This window comes from Desmodus rotundus, chromosome 9 (assembly GCF_022682495.2).
Source record: "Desmodus rotundus isolate HL8 chromosome 9, HLdesRot8A.1, whole genome shotgun sequence".
NCBI lineage: Eukaryota > Metazoa > Chordata > Mammalia > Chiroptera > Phyllostomidae > Desmodus > Desmodus rotundus.
The window spans coordinates 10707635-10733529 of NC_071395.1; positions in this window are offsets into that span (position 1 = coordinate 10707635).

A 25895-nucleotide genomic window follows, 5' to 3' on the forward strand; every position below is an offset into this window, starting at 1 on the left:
GACGGTCCCAAATCTTGAAAATAATGCTCATGGTCTACTGAAATAAACACTCATATTCAGATGGTTTCATTGGTAAATATTCATATGGAGTAAGGAGGAGAAAATGGACTGTGAGGGATGGAAGAAGCCATCATAACTTCCTAAGTCAAAACTGAGAAGAAAAAAAGCACTCAAATTGTTATTTATTTAAATAGGAAGTGATTTGACCTGAATTACCCAGTTATACTATTTACATTGCTCATATAAAGTAGTAAAATTTTTCCATTTCCCCTCTAATCATTTCTATATATAAATATTAAATTATGCTCTATCAATCTTTATTTAAGACTATGCAATGGTATCAAAAATGATTCTAAAATGCTTGAATATATCAGATAGTGTTTGAAGAATATTCTCATGTAATTTGAAAATGCCCTCATCACTACTCATGCCCTTTTACTATGACTTTAGCTTACTTTCCTGTTAAAAAATATGTGGGTGCCACTTGTTGATTAATATTTTATATTGACTATGATTTATTACATTATCTTTTATTGGAGACATGTCAAGCACACTAGATTTTAATTCATTGGCTATCTTGTACCATGACACATAATTTAAATTTTATTCCACTAGACATAAATTTTGTAATAAATTTGTGTCATGAAACTGTTTCCAATAAATATACTGAAATTAATTTCTATTGACCTCAGTATTGAAGAGTGATTCTGAAATATGTTAAACTATAGATCAATAGCTAATACAATTCAAAATCATCCTGTTTTGACAAGCTTTTCTTTATTGGTAAAGCCCAACAAACCAAACGTTTTTTGGATGCTAGGATGCTATCTTTTCTTATGTCTCTAATACTATCTTCATTTCCAGATGAAAATAAAACCAGCAGAAACCATGACTGACCTCCTTCCACAAGATCCACAGACACCCCCTGAAGCTTCCTGGGGAGACAGACCAACTTAATCCAAGGTCTCCTGGCAGATTTGACCACATTGAGGGCGGGGATGGGAATAAGTTTTGTAAAAGGAAAATAATGTTTAGCCTTGCATTTAAAACTATATGGAGATAGTACACTTTTTTAATTGATCATTTTAATTGGCATTTTTCTTTAATACTATTAAGTTTAAAAATAAAAATCATCACTTTATACCTGTTGCTTACATCTCTCTCTGTAACTGGAAGCCTAGAGTCTTAGAATTGATGTAAATCGATTTTCTATATTATAAATAAGTAAGCAGAACTTTCAGAAGATTAAATTACTTGGTTAAAAACATGTCTATGTATTAATTTAACAATGCTTATGGAACACCTCTACCCCAGAGCCTGCAGCAGGTGTTGGAGAGAGTGTACCAACAAAGCAGATGCCGTCTCTGCCCTTGTGGAGCTTAGGGACTGGTGAGGAAGAGGGCGTGGGAACAAAACACGTTGTGATGTGATTACAACCTGCTGTTATCACTGTGGGGAAATAAGAAGGAGCCACTGAAGATGCAGGCAGGTGACCTCATCAAGCCTGCAGGATCAGGCCAAGCTTCTGTGAGGGAGTGGCCTTTAATGTAAGACATGAAGGGGGAGCAGACGTGAACTATATAATGAGTCTATGGTGTACATTTTTATGTCTGGTTTTAACATTTCTGAATTCAAACATAACTCACAAGAGTGGAACATCCTTAATTGGCTTTCTCTCTCTCTCTGTCTGTCTCTCTCTCTCCCCACCCCCCATCCCCTCACTTGCTCTCCTTCCAACCTTCCTATAAAATGGCTTAAAAATACTACAAAATGCTGGCAGGGATGGGAAGAAACTGGATCACTCATACAATGCTCATGGGAATGAGAAGTAAAGTGGTACAGACACTCTGGAAAATACTTTGCTAGTGTCTTGCAGAACTAAATATGCACTAACCATATGACCCAGAAATTGTACTCTTGGGTCATTAATCCAGAGAACATGAGTGTTCCTAGCTGCTTTATAAATAGCCCAAAACTGGAAACAGCCTAGATATCCTTCAACAAGTGAATAGTTAGACAAACTTAGTATTCTACACTGTAAAATACTCTGCACCAGTAAAATGGAACAAACTATTGAAACGTATGCACATACTGAGCACACGTAGCACCCAGATTTTAGTTTCTAATACTGCTCTCCAATAAGAAGAACCAGGGCTCCTTAGATAAGAGGCTGACCCTAGGGCTGATGAAGAAACCATGTAAGATGAGCCTGGAGCTCCTTGTACTGCCAGCAAGTGAGAAAGTCTCCACAAACACAATGATAAGGAAACAAACAAACAGACAAACAAACACAATGAGAGGGGTAGGAGAAAAGGAAGTAAGAGCCAACTAAAGGAGCTCTCAATGGACAAAGCTGGAACAGTGTAAGCAACACAATAAATAAAGTATTATTGAAATATACTCCAAAATATGAAATATGTAATTATGAGTCTGCAATGATTAAGTATATGGTTGGAGAAAGAAAGAGAGAGGAAAGAAGAAAGAAAGAAAAAGAAGAAGAAAAAAAGAAAGAAAGAAAGAAAGAAAGAAAGAAAGAAAGAAAGAAGGAAAGAAAGAAGAAAGAAAGAAAGAAAGAAAGAAAGAAAGAAAGAAAAAGAAAGAAGAAAGAAAGAAAGGAAGGAAGGAAGGAAGGAAGGAAGGAAAAGATGGAGGGAGGGAGAGAGAGAAGGGAGGAAGGAGAGAAAAATCTCCTGAGCAGAATAATTTCATACAATTTATGTAGATACCACACCCTCAAGGAAGTGAAACATAACTCCAACATCTGAAGTGTGGACTGAGTGTAGTGATTTCCTTCCAAAGAGTATTATTTGGATAGGGAGGGTAAAACAACTCTTCAGAGGAGAAACCTAACAAATACTACCTCAGTTGATCAAGGTTAATATCAACAGTGGGTAAGTCATACTGAAAGCATACACCCCTCATAGGATGTGCTGAAAATGGAAAAGGAAACTTAATCTTTATGGTCTTCCTCCTCCAAACTCATAACCCCAGTCTGATCATGACAGAAAAACATGAGACAAATCCAACTGAGGAACATTCTTCAGTATACCTGAGCAGTACTCCTCTAAATTGCCAAGGTTATAAAAAAAAAAACTCTGAGAAACTATTGAGAGGAATCTAAGGAGACTTGTCAAATGTAATGTAGCATTCTGGGTGGGATCCCGGGACAGAAGAGATGACATTTAGGCAAATACTAAAGAAATATGATAAATAAGCATCTGTGTTAATGGTAATGTAGAAATATTATTTCATTAACTTTAACAGTTGCGCTGCATTAATTAACATAAGATGTTACTCATGGGAGATACCAAAACTCCCTCAACCATCTTCATGATTTTTCTGTAAATCTAAAGGTATCCAAAAAATAAAAAGTGTATTACCAAAATAATGCAAACATGCGTTCCCTTTATACAATATCCTTGCAATGACAATACTAGAGAGATGGAGAACATTTAGTGGTGGCCAGGGGGTGTGAAGTGAGGACGAAGGAAGGTGGCCATGGCTATGAAAAGGTGTAACAAGGAATCCTCATGATGGAATTGTTCTGTGTGTTGCCCACGGTAGGAGTTGCATGACTCTGCAATGACGAAAATCTATGAGCACACACACACACAGGAGTGTATGTAACACTGGTGCAAACTGAATAACACTGGTGGAGCATCACTGTTAATTTCCCAGTTTACGTAAAATGTTACCATTGGAGGGAACAAGGTGAAGGGTTGACAGACTATTTCTGTGTTATTTCTTAGAAGGTCACAGGAATCTACAATTATCTCAAAATAAAAAGGTTCATTCCAATATTATTGTATCTTACAGTCATGCCAATAGATTAAATGGTGTCGGTAGAGTAGGATAGGGATGCAAGATGGTGAAGACTTTCCTAGATAGGATAGCACACGCGGAAAGACGACAGGGAAGAGGTCGTGCTGCACTCACTGAACACAGCAGAGAGCCCATGTGGCTGGACTCTCAGGGTCCAGGGAGCAGCACTTCAACACGAGGTCCGTGGGAGTAAAGAGTGGCCACAGCTTGTTGGGCCTCTGAGGACACATCAAAGTTTTGCTCTTAATTTTAAGTGCCTTTGTAAGCCATGAAAGTGGGAGAGATTGCTTAGCATTAGTTTTTTAGAAGGTACAGCCAAGGATCAATTTCTATTTTAGAAATGCTGTAATAACTGAGAAATTCTTATTCCTGTAAGATTAATTATAGGTACTTCTTAGCCAGATTCTCCTATGTTTGTACTGCAGGTCCATATCTTTACCGGACGTTTGACCTTGAACTAGTTACTTAACCTTTGTAAACCTCAGCATTGTATGTTTTACTTATACAGTCTTGCCTACCTAGGGATCACCAAGCCCTCATGAGTACATGACCAGGATTAAATATAATAATCCATGTGCTTAGCATAGTGTTCAACACATTAAGTTTTACACATTAGCCATTAATTTCTGTTTCTCATAGACCAGGGGAGTCAAGCTCATTTTCACCGGGGCCACATCAGCTATGCAGTTGCCTTCAAAGGGCCGAATGTAATTTTAGGACTGTATACATGTAACTACTCCTTAACTAGGGGCAAGGAGCTTGGCGCTGCTGCCAGGTAGAAATAAAGTGCCAAGCCGCATAAATCCGGAGGGCCGGATTTGGCCTGGGGGCCTTGTGTTTGCCACCTGTGTCATAGACTTTTAAGAATCTTACAACTAATAGAGGTGATTTATATAAAATATCAGAAGGTAAAGAGAAAATAAAATTTAAAATACCAGTTATGGCACCTTGCGCCCATAATCACTGTTAAATGGTCATGTGCCAGTAAAACTCAATTATGGTGGAAAAGGAAGGCACTGGGGGACCTAAGGACCCAGAACACCAAAACAGAGAGAAGCACAATACGTATTCGCTAAGTGGATGGGTAATTTAATATCGTGAGTATGCAAAACACAGAGTTTACCCTTGTATTATTTTTATTAATTATTGGATTATTTTCCACGTGAGCAACTGTAACCCTGCTTTTCCCCACCCTGTATACTGGACTCCGTTTTCCCTGTGGAGTAGCAGTCAAGGCTTTCCACCAAGAGAGGAACAAGAGTGAGTGAGAAAGAGGATTTCAGGAAGGGGGCGAATCTTTGAAATAACAGCTACAGGAATTTAGAACATAGCAGAAACACGAAAATAATTAATGCTAAAAAGTGCTGACCATGAAGGCAGTACAGGTGTACTACCATAATTAAATATTTTCTGTAATAGTTTCTCCTGTTATAGCCTAGGATTAAAAGCAGAGACACATATGGCTGAATTGAGTCAGAAGTATGTTTTATAATGTTAAATGTACTTGTATAAACTAGTTTAGCAAATATATAAATAAGTAAATATAACTATATTGAGAATGCAGCCCAAAATACATTTAAGTATTGGTTTGCACAACCAGAGAAGATTTGAGATTACTATTCAAGAGAATGAAAGAATAGATGTCAGTAGGTAGTAATTAGATATTAATAAGACAATAATATTAGGGAAGTACTGAGTTGGAGATATGGAATAGTTATTGAAAATTAACACTAATTTTAAATTTAACCAGATATTTAGTCAGGGAAAATTCATGCTTTCTTTTAATGAATACAGAACATCTTGCAAAGGAAATATTAAAAAAATGGAGAGGGCCAGCTTCTTCAGTATAACAAACAAAAATAAATGTAAAATAAATAAATACATATGTCCCAGGGGGTATCATTTACACTCTCTGAATCCTTGTTTCCTGAGCTGGAAATAGAAATAATTGGTTGCTATTTTTGGTTAGATATTTTTTCCAGAAGTTTTTCAAGACAACATAGGAAATAAATATGATAAAATGATCATTTTAATGTATGATAATCTGAATGAAGGGAAAAGGAAGGAGGAAGACAGATTAAATAAAGGCACGAGAAATAATCCCACCTATCTGTAACATTATTAGGATAAAACTTTTTAAAATGTGAAATCATTTTGTATGTCATAAGTCTATATGTAAATGCAAAGAATGATCAGCTTAAGTCAGTTTTTTGCAGTACTGAACAGGTACAAGAAAGAAAGAGATCAGATGCTTCGGTATGCAAAAAACTAATATTTCTTACATCAGCCCTTAAGTATCAGTGTGACTTATGCAGATAATTAGTACAAAAAAAGCAAACATTTTAGGAAAATGTCCTTCTTACCCTCATGCACAAAAATGGCACAATTCTTGAAAACAAAATAAAGGTCACTGCTATAGCAACTCAACCCCAGAGGAAAGGAATAGAAAGAGAAATGAGGCAATAGTGCAGGAGGGGAAAGACTCACACAGAATGGGCAGATAAGCCACGAGTTTGAACCAAAAGGAACTTGTTGGAAGAGACTAAGTCACAGCTGGTCAAAGGAATAAACCACGCTTAAAAATATAATCACTAGCTATTTCAAGAAACTCCCATAAAAAGAGATATACTTTTCAAGTGGCTAAAATTCTTTTCAGACTTTCAATCGACCCTGTGTATCAGATATTGCTTGTTTTTTCATTCAATTATTTGAACATTTTATATCATTCTTTGAGACTGAATTTTCTGTATATGGATTTTTCATAGTGATGTATGCATAGCATTGCACGCAGGTGTAATTATCAAGTCATACCCATTTCTTGGTATCTTTGGAAGTAGTAGCTGTAGCAAAAAAAAAACCCCTACATAATAATTATTCTTAGCTTTTAGCTATCATTTATATTAATAAATATATCAATGAAGTTGAATGCCAAAACAAGGAAAGATATTGACACAATGCATACAACATGTGACAGCTCAAAAGTTTTAAATGTTAATATCCAAAGATAACATTTTATAAAATGTTCTGTTATTTGGAGTTCTTTTTCTCACTTTTTGACTTGTAATAAACACTACTGTCCAGCTAAATGCTCTATTGGTTTTATAATTATTTATTAACCATCACTTTACGATTATGTTCTATGTGACTTTAATGTTTGCGTGTTAATATTTAAGAGCAGGACGCTGGCAAGGAGCAGGGCTAAAGCATTTCTCCACAGTGCCCAAACCAATTCATCGTTTTGTGTACGACGCATAGTTGTGACCTAACTGACATCATTATCTGAATGAGCTAAATTCTGGCAATGTTGTCAGATATTTTTGCTACACCTTTTTTTTTCTTTCTCCTGATAGTATGTTATAAGGCAGAACTACCAATTCTGGTCAAAATTTGCCAGAGTAGCTCTTCAAAGGTAGCCAGCAGATGTCTCTCTTAGATGCATCCAATCAACAAAGTGTTCCTTTCATCTCCTTGAGTTGGAACTTACCAAGCAATGCAACTTTGCAGGGGACATTTAAGATATAATGTTACTTATCATGTACTTGTTCCTTGAGGTATTATCAGTGTGATTTAAGCAAACCGCTAAATGTCAAGATGACCTAACTTCTAAAGCAAGGAAAAAGAAAAGACCATAGTTCTATTTTTTTGGAGCCTTAATTCCACCTGGTTCAAGATAAAACTATGAGACATAGTGAGGCTGAATGGTTCAAAAGCAAGGGCAACTAAAGCAAAAAAGCTAGAATCGATCTCTGGGAAGAAATAAACAACACGGCTCTTAAGGAAATATACAGCAAATGCCAAGGATATGTACAGCATCATGCACTATCTGTGTGTGTGCAGATTGAGTGTGCTCTGAATTTACTGAATTCTGATTTATTGAATAATTTAAAACTCCAAGAATTGAAGTCACAAGTATAATCAGTTGTGTGTATGCACAGCAATCAGTGATTTATAATTTAAAGGCACGTTCAGATCTTGATGTTCAATTTCTTCCCTTTGCAGATGTCTCCACTACTTTACGTAGGCACAATAATCTCCCCCATATGCTCCTTACGTGGTGAATTCTAATCAAATAAATGAGGGCTCATATTTATAAAAGTATTAGAAATTATAAGAATCAAAATTTCATAACCTTTCTATGTATAACTTTTCTTTCAGGTTTACCTCCTTTTTGTTTTGTTTTGTCTTAGTACTGGTTTCACTCCCTCCAATCAGCTTTTGAATGTGTAGCTTTAAGATCTGATACCTAGAAATGCACCTGCACTTCCGGAAGTAGAACATAGCAATTTTTCTTGATACAAATACTACTGTTATGTTACAATTGGCACTGATCTTTAGATCTGAGTTGGATTGTTCCATTTTTTGGTTTTGAAAGTCATTTTTAATGATTTTCACAAACAGAATTTAATAGCTCCTCTGTTTTTCATTAAAATGTCATGCTTCTTTTATAGCTAAAATTTATTTCATCCAGCCTTGTCATCTTACATTCAAAATATTTATGTGCACAGTTGTACATGTGACACTTTATAAATTGAACAGGTAATGAATACTTATGGAAAATGTTAAATACCAGGTTGACTTTCCTACCATTGCTACCCGCTATTTCTCCAATTTACCCATAGACAGGTTTGATACTAACTTTTTCACTTTACGAAGGTATTGAATTTTAAGCACAGTGAACCTCCTTCCAGATACAAATGACAGAACACCACATTGTGGGAAAACAAAACTAACAACCACACAAACCTGGTTAAAGCCTAGTCTTCACCTACTCTGTGCATGCAACCGAGCACCTGGACGTGGCTTGAGGGTAACATCACACTCAATGACCTCACACTCGTGGGTCTCACCTTACTAAACACACCTGAGCCCTTAATTGTACTTGGCACACATGCAGTTTTTCTTAGTTTACTCACTTTCTCAACACCCAGATTCCATTACCAACGTACCTGGCTAGCACGTCATCTTTTGCTCTGGATTCCCCAAAGTGCAGAAGACACAAATTCAACTCTCACATCCAAACAATCTTGAGAAAGCTCTGATCTCCTTAATACCAATCCCTCTTGGAAAGTGGGCTGGAAATTACAGAGTATCAACATCTCTCTCAAAAAAACAAAACACCCCAAAACCTTTCATCTCATGAATTAAATCCTGTCTCATCTACGTCTCCAAACTCCGATTGTTGCAGTAGTGGTGGTTGGGGGGATAGTAGTAGATGGTGGGGGGGGGAGAAAGTAGATCAAATCAATTATTGCTATGTACGTAATATGTAATTATTTAGTGAAAACAAATTAAATGGGATATAACGTTAGCAGCTGTTAATTCTGGTGGATGGAATGTATGGGTTTGTAATTTTGTCTTTGTTCTTGATTGCACTTTAAAATTTTCCAACATGACAGAGTAAAGATTGTTAGCTCAGGCCTGCATTTCTCTTAGCAACCTGTATGTTATTTAAAAGTGGTTTCATAAAATTGTCTTCATCCCTACCTTAAGATCATGATTTTAGTAACACAAAGTAGTTTATAATAGTAAATCTCAGTATTAAAAATATTTAGATAGATTTTTTCTTTATTACTTCTTCTCAAAACATCAGCTGAAAGGAGAGAGGACCACATGATTCCTACCCCTTCTGCTCCTTATCCAATATGGCAAACAATCCAAGGCACCAAAAAGCTATGTCAGCTCCTTTTGATTTATGTCGTTCTTTCTCACTTTAATTCATAAGACTGAAATCAGGAAGCCTTCTTTCTAAAATATTGAAAAGTTTTTCATCACTGGAATAAGTTATTCTATTCTTTTTTTAAAGGTTTTATTTATTTATTTTTAGAGAAGGGAAGGGAGGGAGAAAAAGAGGGAGAAAAACTTCAATGTGTGGTTGCCTCTCAAGCATACCATCCTGGGGACCTGGCCTGCAACCTAGGCATGTGCCCTGACTGGCAATTGAACTGCTGACCCTTTGGTTCTCAATCCAGAGCTCAATCCACTGAGCCACACCAGCCAAGGCTAAGTTATTCTATTCTGTACTATGTTATGCCATGCTATTTTAATGTTTCTTTTATTCAGTCAAAAATTATAATGGAGTACCAATCACTATACATAACATACATATTTTATGTATAATATGGCAGTAAAAAACAATAGAAATTAAATTAATTAAAACTAGAAATTGCATAGTCTAACAGATGATTTGAGGTGTTTCTTCCAGTGGGGTAATCAGAGTCAGAGACATTTGACATTAAGATTGAGATTTAGGGGTAAGAATTCTATTTTAAGCACTATTTCATTTCCCAGGACAAATGACACTTGACAGTACCATATTTCTGAATAAATAATGCACTTAAATGGGAGGTTAAGAACTCAGACGTCAAGAAACACTCAGGAGCTGTATGATGGATGGAGTGTGTTTTTGTGTTTGTGTGTGTGTCTGTGTGTCTCTGTGTCTGTGTGGTGGGTGGGGGATGGGTCCCAAGGGCTGAATTGCAAGGACCCATGAAACAGGACTAACAACTGTATCAATTCAATGCTGAGCAGATGACCTGTTGTCCTATTTCAGGGATGCAAAATGATTTTCTTAATCTGGACTGTGCAGTACATACAAGATAGGGCCAGGCCGAGGCCCAACTAATTTTACTAGTAAAGATAGGATTCACTTTTACATCCCACGACCTTATCACTTACAATTCAGAAAGAAAAACATTAGGAAAGGGGGCTAGCTTCTTTCCTATGGTCTTTGTCCTAACACCAAAAAGGATGACCCTTAAAACAAAAGAAACCAAATGACAACAACTTGAGTAGTGGGTTACCCTGTTGCTGAAGAGCTATTTCTGATGCAGCTGAGTGGCTATATGTTTTGAAGGTTTTTTTTTTTTTCGGAGCATGGATGTCCAGAGCCTCAGACATCCTCAGAGCCCATGAGGTGAGGAGACCCTGCCCATGAGAACCTTGCAGGGGAGATGGAGTGGGAGAGGGCCTTGGACAGTTCTTTATGTTCCTTCTGTCCTCTTGTGTTCTGGGAGTGTCACAAGGCATTCTGCTGAGACTAAGATCCGCTGCTGTTCGGATCTTTGCCTGCATGACCTACTCGAGAAGATCTGCTTTACCGGTGTAACCAAATATGAAGCTCTAATTCAGTGATCACCTTTTCAGTTATTTCAAACAAGTAACAGACATCCTTTGCCCACCCTATTATCTGGGTTGCCACTACCCTGCCTCAAATATGGGTTTTAAAAATGGCTAGAGAAATCCCCAACAAGTCTTTTTTCTCTGTATAGATAATGTTTAACTAGTGTGATTAGCCAATACTTTATTTTCTGCCTCTTTTTAAAGAATAAATAGCTTGGCAGTATTTAAAGGGTAATGCAAAACTGCTTGTTCATCATGGATTTTGGTGTCCATTGGTCTAGTATTTATCACTATACTTTTTAAGAGAATTTAAACCTAAATTAAAGCTTAAACCATACAATTATGCACAATGTGTATTGTAAGGACAGTTAATGGACTCTATCATTTTGGTGCTAACAGCTGTTTTCTGCTCATAAATTTTAATCATAGATTCCATCCACACTATCAACCAAAATAAAAAACAGGAAGTTAGACGGGAGAAATAAAGCAATATGGACTTTATTTTCTTTTAAAACCAGAATAATGGAAAACAACCAAATAATTTGGGTAAATTTGAATGTCTACCCAATGAATTATTCTTTTTTATCATTAATGATTCCCTTTATATCTATAAAAGTATTTACATTCAAGTTTGTTTGATTATATAGTAATGTTGCTATATATGTAATACCTGGTTGATCTTTTCCCATTTCTTGAATTTTAAACTTTCTTAGTCATTATGTTTTAAGTATGATGCTTTTAAATAAAATTTGTTGGCCCTGGCTGGTGTGGCTCAGTGGATTGAGTGCCAGCCTGTGAACCAAAGGGTCGCCAGTTTGATTTCTAGTCAGGGCATATGCCTGGGTTATAGGCCAGGTCCCCAGTAGGGGGCATGCAAGAGGCAAACACACGTTGATGTTTCTCTCTCTCTCCTTCTACCTTCCCATCCCTTCTCTCTAAAAATAAATAAATACAAATCTTTAAAAAATTGTTATTTTATCAAATCAAACATTCTCTGTATCTTTTAAAGAGATAACTTTATATTTGGAATCATTGCAATCATTTTATTTTGAGTTTTATATATCTACTCATCGTATTTGCTTTTCTTGTTTTTACTCCATTTTTGACTTCTTAAAATTAACAGAACTTTTTATCTTTTCCCCTTTCCAAATTTCAGGTATTATATACTCTACATTCTGTACACTTGTATGTAACCTTTTTATAGAGGGAAGTCCCTCTTATCTGTACAACTCCGTGAATTTTTACAAAGTGAGCATGACCCATATAACCAGTCTCCAGACGAAGAGGTCAAAGATCACACACACCCAAACTCTCTGGTGCTCCGTCAGTCGCTGTCACTAGCTGCTTAGCTCCCTGCGTGTCGTGTCAGGTGATTTCCTCAGATCTGCCTCTCAGTTCACTAATTCTCTTTTTACTTCTGTCTCGTCTTTAGTCTTTCCATTGAGTTTTCAGTCCAATTATTACACACATACCACTTAAAGTTCTATTTTATTTTTCCAAATTTGTTCTTTTGTTCCTTCTTCAGTCATTTTAAACATGTATATTTAGCGCTTTCTTTTTCATTCTATCAGTTGTAGTTTTTAATGTCAATTTCTGTTTCTTGCATCTACTGACTCTCTCGGTGAGGCTCACTTCCCACGTTTAATCATTGAATTTTATGAGCTAACTTTACCAAGCTTGTTTTTCACCTCTGATTATATTCTTTCAGTTTCCTTATTTCTGACAATGTTGTATAGGCTTCAATGCTCCTGGAAAAATTGTAGGTACACGTTGTAAACCCGAAATCCAGGTGTAGATGTGCTGGGCCCGAGGCTTTGACTTGCTCTGCTGCCTTTTTTTTCACCTTTATACTCAAGATTCTAGACACACAGAACTTTTGTGACCACATCTCTGGTTTTGTGTAGGATTTTTTTTAAGTTCCCTTTCAATGGATGAAGAATCTCAGAGAAAGGATTTTCAAGCAGTATTTCACGCGGGGTGAGAAAGTAGAGTAACCGTCTTCAAGCCTGAGGCCATCTCTAAATTTAGAGTATGAATCACTATGGACTCCAGCACATCAGAACACACCATACTGATTTTTGTCATTTTTTGTGTTCTTTGAGTCTTTTCTTTCAGTCCTTTGTGTCTGATTAGATTTTTTTTTTTTAGTTTTATTTTATCTATGATTTCCTGTTTGTAGCAGAAGGGAAATTATCTGAGTCAGTGTAGGTCACTATGCTGTTAATAAAAGAAAGCAGTGTAAATATTTCACTAAGTTCTGCCGTCAAAGAAAGTAAGCATCTGGACCCCTCACATCTGCCTCTCCTTTGCCGTGCCTCAGTCCGAATGTCGCCTCTTCCCCTCTTCACATCTGTTCACTAGCCTCTACTCTCTCTCCTAAAACAACCACAGAGACCTAATTTCATCGTTCACATCGTTCACATTGCATTCAACTTTCTCCAAACACCAAAATTCTTCCCTGAGCTTTAATTCAGGCAGATATGCTTCCTGGAAATAATTTCTCTAATTACAGGTTTAGGGAAATCAAGGTACAGCTCTTTTGTAAATTATTTTTTAAATGTTGATTTTTCAATAACTTGCTCTAGAAGAGGTACTTGCTCTGCTAGAGAAACAAACACAAAACCCCCAAATAAACCTAATATGCACCAAAAGATTTATAATTCCAATATAAAACGGGGCTTGTTGAAAAATCATGCACACATAACTATAAGGACACATAAAACTGTGATGAAATCCATGGCTTTGCCACAACCCTTGATTAGCTGGAGAAGCACTTTGTTACTTTTAAAGCACTTGGCCCATATAAAGCCCTTCATCAACAAAAAGTAGAATTATTCCAATGCCTATTTCAGATTTTCATTTGGTTTCCTTTTATTTGGATATTCTCTGGGGTCAAACACTTTCCCTATCTGATTCCTCAAGCTGTTTGGTTTTATGTTTCAAAGCGCGCTGTGCTTATTAAAAGTAAGGCTTTTGTTGAACCACAATGTCAAATACTAAATGCCACTGAATTGTACACATTTAAAATGGTTACTTTTATGTTGTGTGAATTTTACTGCAATAAAAAAAAGGAAAGTGGGATTTTTCTCACCATCATTGTTGATAGAGCAGAGCCAATTAATTTCTGCTTGTGGACGGGGTCCAGCCCTGATTAGTCCTGGCTTGAGCTGGAACATGGAACTGTAACACCTGAGAGGTTTTGCCTGGCATCCCCTCACTGGGGCGCCCGGGTTGCCATGGAGGTGTCTAACCAGTTCAGTTGGAAGAGATTGCCTACCCATACCGCTCTTTCCACCATCTCTCCTCCCACTCGCTTTTTAACCCTCCACCATGTGCTTTGCACCTGAATGATTCCAGGAACAGTTCTCTCTAATGACAGTTTTCGACTCTTTGACAAACCCAGTGGGTATTTTTACCTTAAGCATTCTGCAATATTGAAAATGGAGATAACAGTCTTCCTCTTAAATATCTCTTGTAATTTTTTTAATGTCCTCATAGGACTCTCCTCCTACCTTTTATATTCCTTAATATAGGTGGCTGGTTCTCATATGTCCTCTTTCTGCTGTGGAAATTTCACATTATGGATTAACAGACCTCTTACATCCTTTGTGCAAACATTCTAGGACCACGTACTGTTCTGTTAACCCTCAAAATAATGCAGTAAATTATAGCCAGTCTCCACTGCTACCAACGGGTGGGCTGCGGGTGCCTCTGGGTCACGTGACTTTACGCTGATGCCAATTCCACCTTCTCCGATCTCAGCTGCGCTCTCAGCGATCCTGTCTATGTCTTCAGTGAACTGCCTCTCTCTGCATCCAGAGCAAACAGTCCAAACCTTCAAGCACTCTTCTCAAGAAAATTCAATTAATATGCATTCCATGAGAAAAAGGCCATATTAGCCATTCCATAAATAAATGACTAAATGAAGCAAAGAAAGAAAATTTGTACTTTACTTACATATTTGGCATCTACGTTTTTATTCAGTACATCAGAGCACTGTCTTCCCTACATGTCCTCCTTAACGGTAAGACACCACATACACGTTTGTTCAATGATTCAGGTGCACAGGAGATAGATTTTACTACGGAATCGTCTGTTCATCCTTCCTGGCTTCTGTCTGTAACCCTTCACTGAGATGCAGCCTTTACATCTGACAATTACTTCTCAGATGTAGAACCCAGTGCCAATGTTGTTTTACTCTAACATCACCTTTTCAAAGGAAAATTACTGCTATTAAATTTATAGTTAGAGAAGAAAAAAAAATGGCATAATCAGTTCTGGGCACTAAATTAAGTAGTAAGTAATCGTAGTGTTTATTTGAAGGAAACAATTTGTACCCATGTGTTTTCATTTGGCTATATAAAAATGTATTTTTAGCCCTGGCTGGTGTGGCTCAGTGGATTGAGTGCCGGCCTGTGAAACCGAAGGTCACTCGTTCAATTCCTAGTCAAGGCACATGCCTGGGTTGCAGGCCAGGTCCCTAGTAGGGGTTGCATGAGAGGCAACTACACACTGATGTTTCTTTTTCTCTTTCTCCCTTCCCCTCTCTAAAAATAAATACGGTTTTAAAATATATATTTTTAACTATGTAATGATTATGTTTACTATCTTAATAAAATATCCCCACTTTAAAATTATAAAAGTATAACGAGATCTTTCTTAATTCAGTTACAATTAGATATTTCAAATACTTTATATGTCATAACTCAGAAGATTTTTTCCAAGCTATGATGAAGCATGTGATAAGATAGTCAAGCTCTATTCTATGCCTTTTTCCATAAATTAAAATGAACATCATTTTATTTTGCCCTACTATTTTTATTGAAAATTTTATCTTCATCATTCTAAATCATTTCCCCTTCTTTTTTATTATTGGAACATAATATAATCTTTATTACATTAGAATCATTGTCATTTTGTTCGGTCTGCCCCCTGTTAGTGTGATGCTGTTTCTAAGGTGATTCAAATATCTTGGCTTTGAAGCCCTTCCATTTTCTCTACTATGGTCCTGAGTAAATTATCTGTACCTGCATACCTGTTATCCTTTTTCACTTCTCCTAAGGCACTGACATTATTTTAAAGAGAAATAGATGTGCTTTACAATGTTCTCTCTGCAATTCAATCTGTCTTGGCTAGAAGGTATCTGGAGGCTGATGGCTCGGTTCAGAGCTTCCGCAGAAGAAGTAGCTGAGCTGAGCCCAGGGATCGCAATGCCAGGAGAGCCTCTTGCCCTCAGGAAGCGTCACTCTGAGTCTGCTTTCCAGGAAACCGGTTTATTCTCATCCCACCCACTGTCTCGGCCAAGTCTCCACAGAAACTTCTTTTATGATTGACAACTTAAGTGGTGAATTCAGAATGACAATTATTTAGAAGAATATACATGCAAATATTACTTTAGAACTTCAAACAAGAAAAGGAAATACATGATAAAAAGAAAAATGTATTAAAATCAATATTCATTCTTCTATTTTAGAGAGGCTTTATTTCCTCTTATTTCATGGATATTAAGGAAAAAAATACTGTCACCAAGCTACCTAAGCCTGGATCTACTTCTAATTCCACAAAAATCTGTAATTTTCCTTGATTATTTTTGCATGTAAAGTGAGCAGGATGCTTCTACCTGGCCTGTAAAGATATCTCTATGTCTACCTCACAGCCCGCAGGTTTCAGCAGCACTTCCTTTTTGGCCACCTTTGATACAATTCCACCTTGGCAGACTCACTCCAACTAGGTTATTTTTTCTTTTTACCAGCAAAAGAAGTTTGTTTAGACATGAGTGGTCTCAAAAGCATTAATATAAGCTCACGTTAATGTAAATTAAAATAATAAGCATGGGCTCAAATTCTAACATCAGCATTTAGTACTTACATGGCTTTTGCCAAATTATTGGACTTCTAGAAGCCTCAGATTCCACAGACTTCATGGGACTCTATCTGTTGTGCAGCTCACAGCCTAGGAAGTCATGGATGGCAACCCTCCAGAAGTTTCTTTTGCATGTGGCCCGTGAATGTCAATACAGACTAGTTGTTGCATTGTTTTGCAGAGGAGAAGAAGGTCAAGTTTCATATGATGTGAGGTGTTTAGAAGAATGCCTTGAACACAGAGCTCTCTCAGTGAGGAAGGGATGTTAGTGTTATTGCCTTTATTCTTCAACAACCTTGGCTGCACACCTACTTTTAAGATATTTTAAACTATAATGTCCTATATTCCACAAACTCTAGTTAATCCATTATCTGCTGCCATTCATTTTAACTACCGTGTGTCAGAAGTAGCATCAAAATTGGTCATGTAAACCATTTTAACATTAACATTTTTAAAAATTAGAAATATGAGACACATTTTATGGAATAGATTGTGGGAAAAAATTTGCTATCGTGTGAAAATAATTAACCATATTATAATATCTGTGGATCTATAAATCTATGATGACTTATTTTAACTTCATCTGACAATATCTTTTTCCAATAACATTTTATAGCTTCAAAGCTCTTTGGGACAGAGTGTATGAAGACACAACAGAAATCTTCTAAGCACCACTTCATTGCTCTAAAATAATTCGCCATAATTAACACACGATTTCAAGAATTAACTTACACTTGCTCTACCTCAATCTCCTCTTGAGCATTTTATGTTTGAGATGGAATGCTATTCACCAGAGAGAAAATATTTTACCGAAGATAAATTTAACCTGCAATTGAGAGAAGAAAGACAAAAGAAAAAGTACACAGTAACTATTAGTGTGGAGTTGCCCAGCGTCCTCTGGGCTCCTTACTTGTCTTTCAAAAGTGTGAGATTGAAAGGAGCTTTTTGAGGTTATTAAATAAAAAAAGAAAGAAAAATTGGAACAGAAAAAGAAAGAAAGAAGGAAGGAAAGAAAGAAAGAAAGGAGGTTTCAAGAGAGTCTCTGATGTGTAGTATTTGTTCTGAACTGTCTGGAATTCTGTTTGTTTTCTCACCCAGTGCTGACAGGAGTTTGATGGCTTAAGTCTCTTGTCATTGTCCCTCCAGGATCCCTTTTCCTTATCAGCTCTTGGCAGACTGAGACCATTTAAGGGAAGTCTTCTGTAGTGGTTTATCAACCTTATTTCCATAGCTTCTTATTTCCCGGTGTCAAAAAGTATTATGTACATTTAAAAAAAAGTGCACTCATCCCTGGCAGGCAATTGCCGGTAGGACTGTATTTTAAGTAATCTGGCAAACAAAATGGGCCTTGGTAAGCCTCACAACTTGTCAGAAATATGACCATCCTTCAGCACGAGTCACGCATTTGAATGCAAGAGCTAAGCTTGAGGAAAGTAAGCCATTTTAAGAAGAAAAGGACACAGTTATTTCTTAAATACCATGCCAATTGTGCCCTTTTCAGCAAATGACAGCCTGGTATTTTATTGGAACAAAAGGATGAGGGTCTAGCATTCTCTTAGTTTCTACAGATGTGACTTCCAAAGTTGGTCCCCTGACCAGCAGCTGCATCGCCACCAAAGATCGTGTTAGACATTCAGATTCCCAGGCCCCCATCTCAAGAACTACAGGATCAGAAAGTCTGGAGCCCAGAAGTCTGGCTGGTTTTCAGCAGTGCGCTCGGGGATTCCAATGTACACTCACGTCTGAGAACGCTCGAGTCAACAAGCTATGAACTATAATGACAAGCAAGACGAGTTCAAGTTTTTTAATTACTATTTATTCCTACAACTTTCCTGGTCATGAAAATCATTATGTGAAAATTAACTAATTAATTAGTTAATTAAAAGGAACGGTGAAAGCACTGCTTGGGATAAAATTAGAAAATGAAGCCTGTTCACTCACACGATTATTAAGACCCACCAAGGTCCCGCTCGGATGTGTTGTGTTATGAGAACCGCGGTGAAAATGCATTTGGTAAATAGCAAACACAAAACCATAAAAGGAGAACAGAGAAGTGGGAAAGAACGTTGATCTCAAACCTTACAACGGTCCCTTTGACTCACTCTGTTCACAGACAAGGTCCCTGATTTATTACCAAACTCGGCAACAAGGCAAACATTGGGACACGCATGCCAGGGATTCACTCCACAATGCAGCTTATGGAGAGAGTGAGCCATTTGCCACCACCCAAAAAGTGTGTGCTACCCAGAAAGTCCTTGAGAAAATACTGCCGAGCTGCGTAACGTCTTCATGAACAAATCTGGAAAGTAGAGGGCTCTGTGGAGCTTAACGGTCCAAGACAGAATCAGGAAGTGGGGAAAAATGCATTTGTGTTCAGTCATTTACATCACAGCAGTTTTATTTTAAAAGGTTTCATACTGAAACTAGAAAGGCTCTGAAAAAGGGACACCGAGAGAGTAAGAGTGAAATATCACTAAGCGGGATGGCTGCATCTCAGGATCTTTGCACAAATAAGTTATGGTGAACTTGAACCTGAGTCAAAGGCTATGACCACAGAGGGCAGGATAATGGCTGAGTGCTGAGGATCACATTCCATTCCCACCGCTATGAAAATAGAAAGCAAATATGTATGAAGAAGGAAGCTTTGGTGTGTGCCGAGTGTATCAGGCAGTTGAGTTACAGATTAGAAGATTTACTCTTTCTTCATGAAGAAAAAATATATAAAACAGTGTATCTTTCCCTTCCAATTTATAAAACATCAAACCTGTGGGGACTACTACTAGCATCATGGTATCATTCTCCCATGCAATTGTTTTTTTACAGAAATAAATATAATGGGAGTAAACTGCTTCTTACGAGCATTAAAAAAATGTTCTATATCTTTGTAATATATATTTCATAATGCAAGGGCTTCTTTAGTCTTGAATGACCACATTTTGAAAATAAGTTTTAATTTGCAGGCCAAACATAATATAGTTTACAAATAATCTTTAACACATAATATAACTTTTCAAATCCTCAAAGCTCACGTAACTCTTTTTCTATACATAGTTCATAACAATTTGACTCTCTCAAGATAGTAATGTCCATTTAATGTTTACAAAATGTTAAAGCCCATATTTTGTTATTTCCTACTTATCGGTCATTGTCTCTATCAGTCTTTGGAGTTAACTTTAATTGTTTTATGAAGGCACTTTAGCTGTGAATCTACATAAAAGAGAACAGATCTAGAGTTCAGTACTTGAATGCAAGCCATCGGTAAATGAATTTCCTATTTGAAACCAAATCATTATAAACAATGTTAACATTTCTACCCACTGGAGAGTCATTTTCTATACAAAGAATCATCAGAATGATAATATTTTAGGGCCCTGAAGAAATCTTACTGAAATACATCTAGTGTAATTCCCGTGTCACAGATAAGGAAATGGAACTTCAGGTTGCAGTGATTTGCCCGTATCCCATGGGGACAGAATTAAAAGCTGAACAGATGCCAGCGGATTATAACCTCTTTGAGGGAAGGGCACTTTTGTTTTTACCCTTCAAATTTTGAAGAGCACATAGCACAGTGTCTTGCACATATTAGTAATAGTTAGTGAAAGAAATACACTCCAGCACTTTTTTCAAGCTGAAAACACTGGGGATGATGTGTGCATGTCTATATTGTCAAAACTTAAAGTTTCCTCTCATTTAAATGTAAACTTCTCAGCACCTGTAGGAGTAATATCCATTTATTGTATGTGTCCCAGAACAAAGCAGTACCTAATACGTAGCAAATGTTTAACAGAGTTAAATTAATGAATATAAATATATACTATGTTATATATTTATAATATTGATTAACTTTAGTATTAATGAGCACCAATATTAATAGTTGAATTAGTTAAATATATACATATGTTATATCTAATATACCTAAAATATATCTCACTTTAAAAGAAAGCAAAACCAGATGACTGGATGTGATGGTTAGTGTTTCTGTATCACATTAATCTAGGTGTTGCTGTGAAGGTGCTTTGTAGATGTGGCTCACACCTACAAACACCTGACCCTAAGTAGAGTACCCTGGATAATACAGGTCAGCCTAATCCAATCAGTTGAGACCTTAAGAATAAAAATTGTTGTTTCTAAGAAAACCAGGAATTCTGACGTTGACACCCTGAGTTTCCAGCATGCCAGCCTGCCCTTCCAATATCAGATGTGCCAGCCCCACAACCACAAAAGCCTAGTTCCCACATTATATATAAAGTCACATACAAGTATAACTAACAGGTGTCCTTTATATGATACATATGCTTAGATTACACAAATATATTTACATAGTTCTAGATCTCTGGAGGACTCTCACTGATGCACCGGGTCTGTAAAATCAACTTGGGTATGGTAAAATCAACCTCCTGTTACCAGTTTTGTCAAAATGTTAGTCATTTTTTACAGTCATTCATAACATTAGATAATTGAAACCATTCAATAATATATAATCAAAACCAGAAAATAATTTAATATTTTATCAATTAGTCAGTCAAAATGCATTATGTTATTTATTTATTTTCTCTCTTGGACAAAAGCAGTCATACCCTTAGCCAGGGCTTCTATTAGGTCCTTTATAGTCAAATGCAGTTTAAATAGTCCTGCTTTCTTAGCAACACTAACTATACTGTAGAGTACAATCACCATGGTACACATTAGATTCCCAAATTTGTAAATTGTAACTGGAAGTTTGTACTCTTTGACAAATATCTCCCCATTTCCCATACCCTCCCAACCCCTGGTAACTACTACTATACTCTCTGTTCCTCTGAGTTTGTCTCTCTTAGATTCCACATATAAGTGATATCATACAGTACTTGTCTTTCTCTGTGATTTGTTTCACTTAGCATAATGCCCTAAGGTTTATCCCGGTTGTCCCAATGGCAGAAATTCCTTCTTCCTCATGGTCAAATAATATTCTCTGTGTGTGTATCACATATTCACTTGTAACATATACTTCATTATATGGTCACAATGGAAGATACGATGTCTCATCTTCTTTATTCATTCATCCTTTGGCAAACACTTTGGTGGTCTCCATATGAGTATCTGGGTCGTGAAGAATGCTGCAGTGAACATGGGGGTGTACATATCTCTGCAGGATCCTGATGCCAGGTCTTTTGGGTACATACTCAGAAATGGGATTGCTAGATGATATAATACTTCTAGTTTTAATTTTTTGTGGAACCTCCGTATTTTTTCCCATAGTGGCTATACCAGTTCACATTCCCACTAACGGCTCACTAGGGTTGCCTTTTCTCTACACCTCTTTTTATTTCTTATCTTTTTGATGATACCCATTCTACCTGATGTGAGGTGGTATCTCACTGCGGTTTTGATGATTAGTGATGTTGAGTGAGCACCTTTTTAGGTACCTGTTAACCATTTGTATGGGTTCTTTGGAAAACTGTCCATTCAGTTCCTCTGCCCATGTTTTAACTGGATTTTTGTGTTTCTGCTATTGAGTGGTGTGCGTTCTTTATGTATTCATGGTGAGGCTTCAGAAGACAGTGGGAAGGAAATTACAACTAGACATTCTCATGAAAGTGTCTAATATCATCTGCTTTTCTTCCTTCCTCCTTCTTCCCCTGGCCACCTTTATCCTTCCTCTTTGATTTTTTTCTCAATGCTGAATAAGCATCAGGCTCTGAGGATCCAAAACAGCAAGTTCTAAAAATACTGAAAACAATTGCCGTGCACAGAGAGGCATACAGACCAGTCCGGGCTGTACACGGGCGCTCCCATCACGTGAGGACACACACCAGATATAGGACCTTACTACTCAAATTTCCTGAAAAGGGCAACTAAACTGGGCTTAGGTAAATGTGGTGATACGTAACCTTCAGGGGAGTGGAGAGCCAAGGGCAAATGAGGCAAAGATGAGAGAACACGAAGAGTTCTGGGAACTGCAAAGAGTGTGTTGTGAGACTGGAAAGGTAAGTAGACATTAGAGCATTCAGAGACAAGATGGTGGGATTTTGTTCTCCAGTGTATCACAAACATGGAAGAATTTCAATTAGGGAACTACCTAAACTCCATGTGATAAAAAGAACATCCTAGAAAATACTCCAGTTAAACATGAGGAAATGTTTAACCATTCACATGTGAAATTCTTGATGCCAGTCAACTTGGCCAGAGCAGGAGACTGAAGAAGAGGACACAAACGTGACAAACACACACACACACACACAACACTGGTGATAAGTACAGTTAGGGTGTTTCTGTGTTATGGTGGCTGTGGGACCTTCTGGCACAGATGTGAGTGGCATTTCAAATATAGAAACAACATTCAAAGAAAGGCCTGGACTGAAGGCAGACCTCCTGGAGTCTCCAGCTTACAGGAGACAGTGGAAGTCACTAGAAAGAGTGCATATCATGAAAAGGAAAAAGGGCTGGAGATCAAAAATCAGAATGCTCTAATATTTCAACACTGGGCTTCAGGTGAGAAACTTGGGAGGGAGACTGAGAAAGAATGGGCAGGTAGGAAAAAAATCAGAACAGACAGGACCAGGGAGACAAAGCAGACAGAGACTTTTAAAAATATGAAGAGTTAAATGGTCTCAAGTGATACAGCAATAACAAACAAGAACCCAAGATGTTGAATTCAGCAACAAAGATGTTATTAGCAACAAAGACAAAAACAGTTTTGGTGACTCGTTGGAATCAAAGCTATTGTAGTGTGGTGTGAGAGAGCAAAGAGGAATAGAAAAAGCAGGTACTGCATACAACAGGTTTTCTTTTTAAAGCCACCGAGTTCCTTGTGTTCTTTATTCCAATAAATTTTTTCCTCCATTCACATTCGTTCTGCTCCATTGTATCACAGCAGCTACTAAAACTTGGCATGAAGTGAAATTTCTTCCCCCCCAACCCCACCCATGACCCCTCTCACACACTAACCTCCAGCCCACCACTCCTGTTCTCGCTGCCTCTCAACTCTCTAATGGCCTTTCTTTATGAATTCAAAACCTAAGTAACTCAACGTGATCCGCCTATTCAGTGATACCCCCTTACACCATGGGATCCTTTCCTGTGTGCACTAGTCAGGGTCTCAGTGCTCAAGTCACCAAAACCCAACTCCCATCTAGATTCCGCATAAAAGTATACAATTGGATAGTGTAACAGAGGGCCCTCAGGGTACACTAGCATTAGGCACAGGTGGACCTAGGTGATCAAACCATACTATCACGAACACATCTCTCTGTTTCTTGGCCCTGCTTTCTTCTGTGTAGCACTAATTCTCAGACAGATGTTCTCTCATGTTGGGAAAGAAGATGACTCCCAGAAGCTCCAGACCTAGATATTCATTGTGGCTTATGCGATCTTTGATTTATAATAAGAAATATAGAAGGGAGAATCCTGCCAAAATGCAATTACCTTCTGGAGGGGGGGCCTCTTGTAGTTCAGGCTTCCCCCGCTAGGTGAGTATTTTTGGAACCCATCTGTATCAGTGGACCAGCTGGCATTGTTGTGAGAGGCTGCGTTCAACTTCAGTGATTTTTTGAAGATTCTTTCAATGTGTTTGCTCATTTCATGATGGGTAATTTACAAGCACACCTGCCCTCATTGTGCTGAGTGTTCAGCAGTTTTTGATGTCAAATGGCATGACCCCTGTGCTCTACCCTCCCTATCCCCCCAATCTCTCCTGGGAGCAACTTTATTTTTTGTTTCCCTGGAGGGAAATGCACTCAAAGGGAAATGTTTTGCCTATGTGGAAGAGGTGAAACAAAAAATGGCAGAAGCATTAAAAGGCATCAAGACTGATGAGTTCAAAAACTGTCCTGAGCAGTGGAAAAAATGTCTCGATAAGTGTATTGCATCCAATGGAGAGAACCTCTACTTTGAAGGTAACTGAAGTTTAAACATGTAAGAATCAATACACGATTTTTTATAAATAAATTCTGGGGTTTTGGAGGGCCCCCCTTGTATATTTGGTCATCACCCATTGTTCCTGGCACAGAGCTCCTAAAACCCTAGGAATTTCTTAAGAGATGAGAGTGAGAGCAATAAGATGTCTTTTGTCACATTAATGAGTTGACCTCATTAATGGCACCTAGGACGGGGGCGCTGGTTGCCACGAGAACCAACCGTGTGAGTCAAGGGTTGGCAATTTCAGTCCCACCTCCTGACCTCTGGGGAGGGAAGAGAGGCTAGAGGTTGAGTCCCATCATCAATGGCCAACAATTTAATTAATCATGCCTGTGTAATAAAGCCTCCATAAAAACCCAAAAGAACAGGGCTTAACGAGCTTTCAGGATGGTGAATACACAGAGATTCAGGAAGGGAATTGTGCTCCAAGAGGGCATGGATATGCTATACCCTCTCCCTGTACCTTGCCCTGTGCATCTATTCTATCTGGCTATTCCTGAATTATATCCTTTTACGATAAACTGGTAAACTTCTCTGAGTGCTGTAAGCTGCTCTAGCAAATTAGTGGAACCCAAGGAGGGGGTCATTATAGTTTTTTGTTTGGCTTTTGACCACCTTTGGGAACTGAAAACCAGCCAGGACTGGGCTCTGCGGTGGATGCTTATTCCTCTCAAACGAAGTCCTCCAGCTCAAAGCACTTCACACTGTGGTTTTTACTCACTGCTTGTCCCATCCTATATATCTCTACTTAAATACATATTTTTACCAATTATTTTACAATTCCAAGCCACCTAGGATTTTAATACCAAACCAATCATCGACTTTTTTCTTTCCTGCCTTTGCCTTTTTAATATCCATCCAGTCTCCCAGACATATTGATTCTATTTCCAGAATATTTTGATCATCTATCTTCTCCTTTACATCTCCAGTGTAACTACTCTAATTCAACTCTCATTTAGCTTCCTAACACTTTTTAAAGAGCCTGGTCTCTCTGACTGCGAGGTCGACACCATGTAATCCATCCTACACTCTAATCTCTATAAAACCACACCTTGACCTTAGTAGGCCTTTTAAAAACATTTTTAATAGCTCTTTATTTTCTAAAATGTAAAGTGATTGTTCACAGGTTGGCTTTCCAACACTACTCTTACCTGGCCACAAAACACCATTTTAACTTTTGCTCCCTTTTCTTCCCT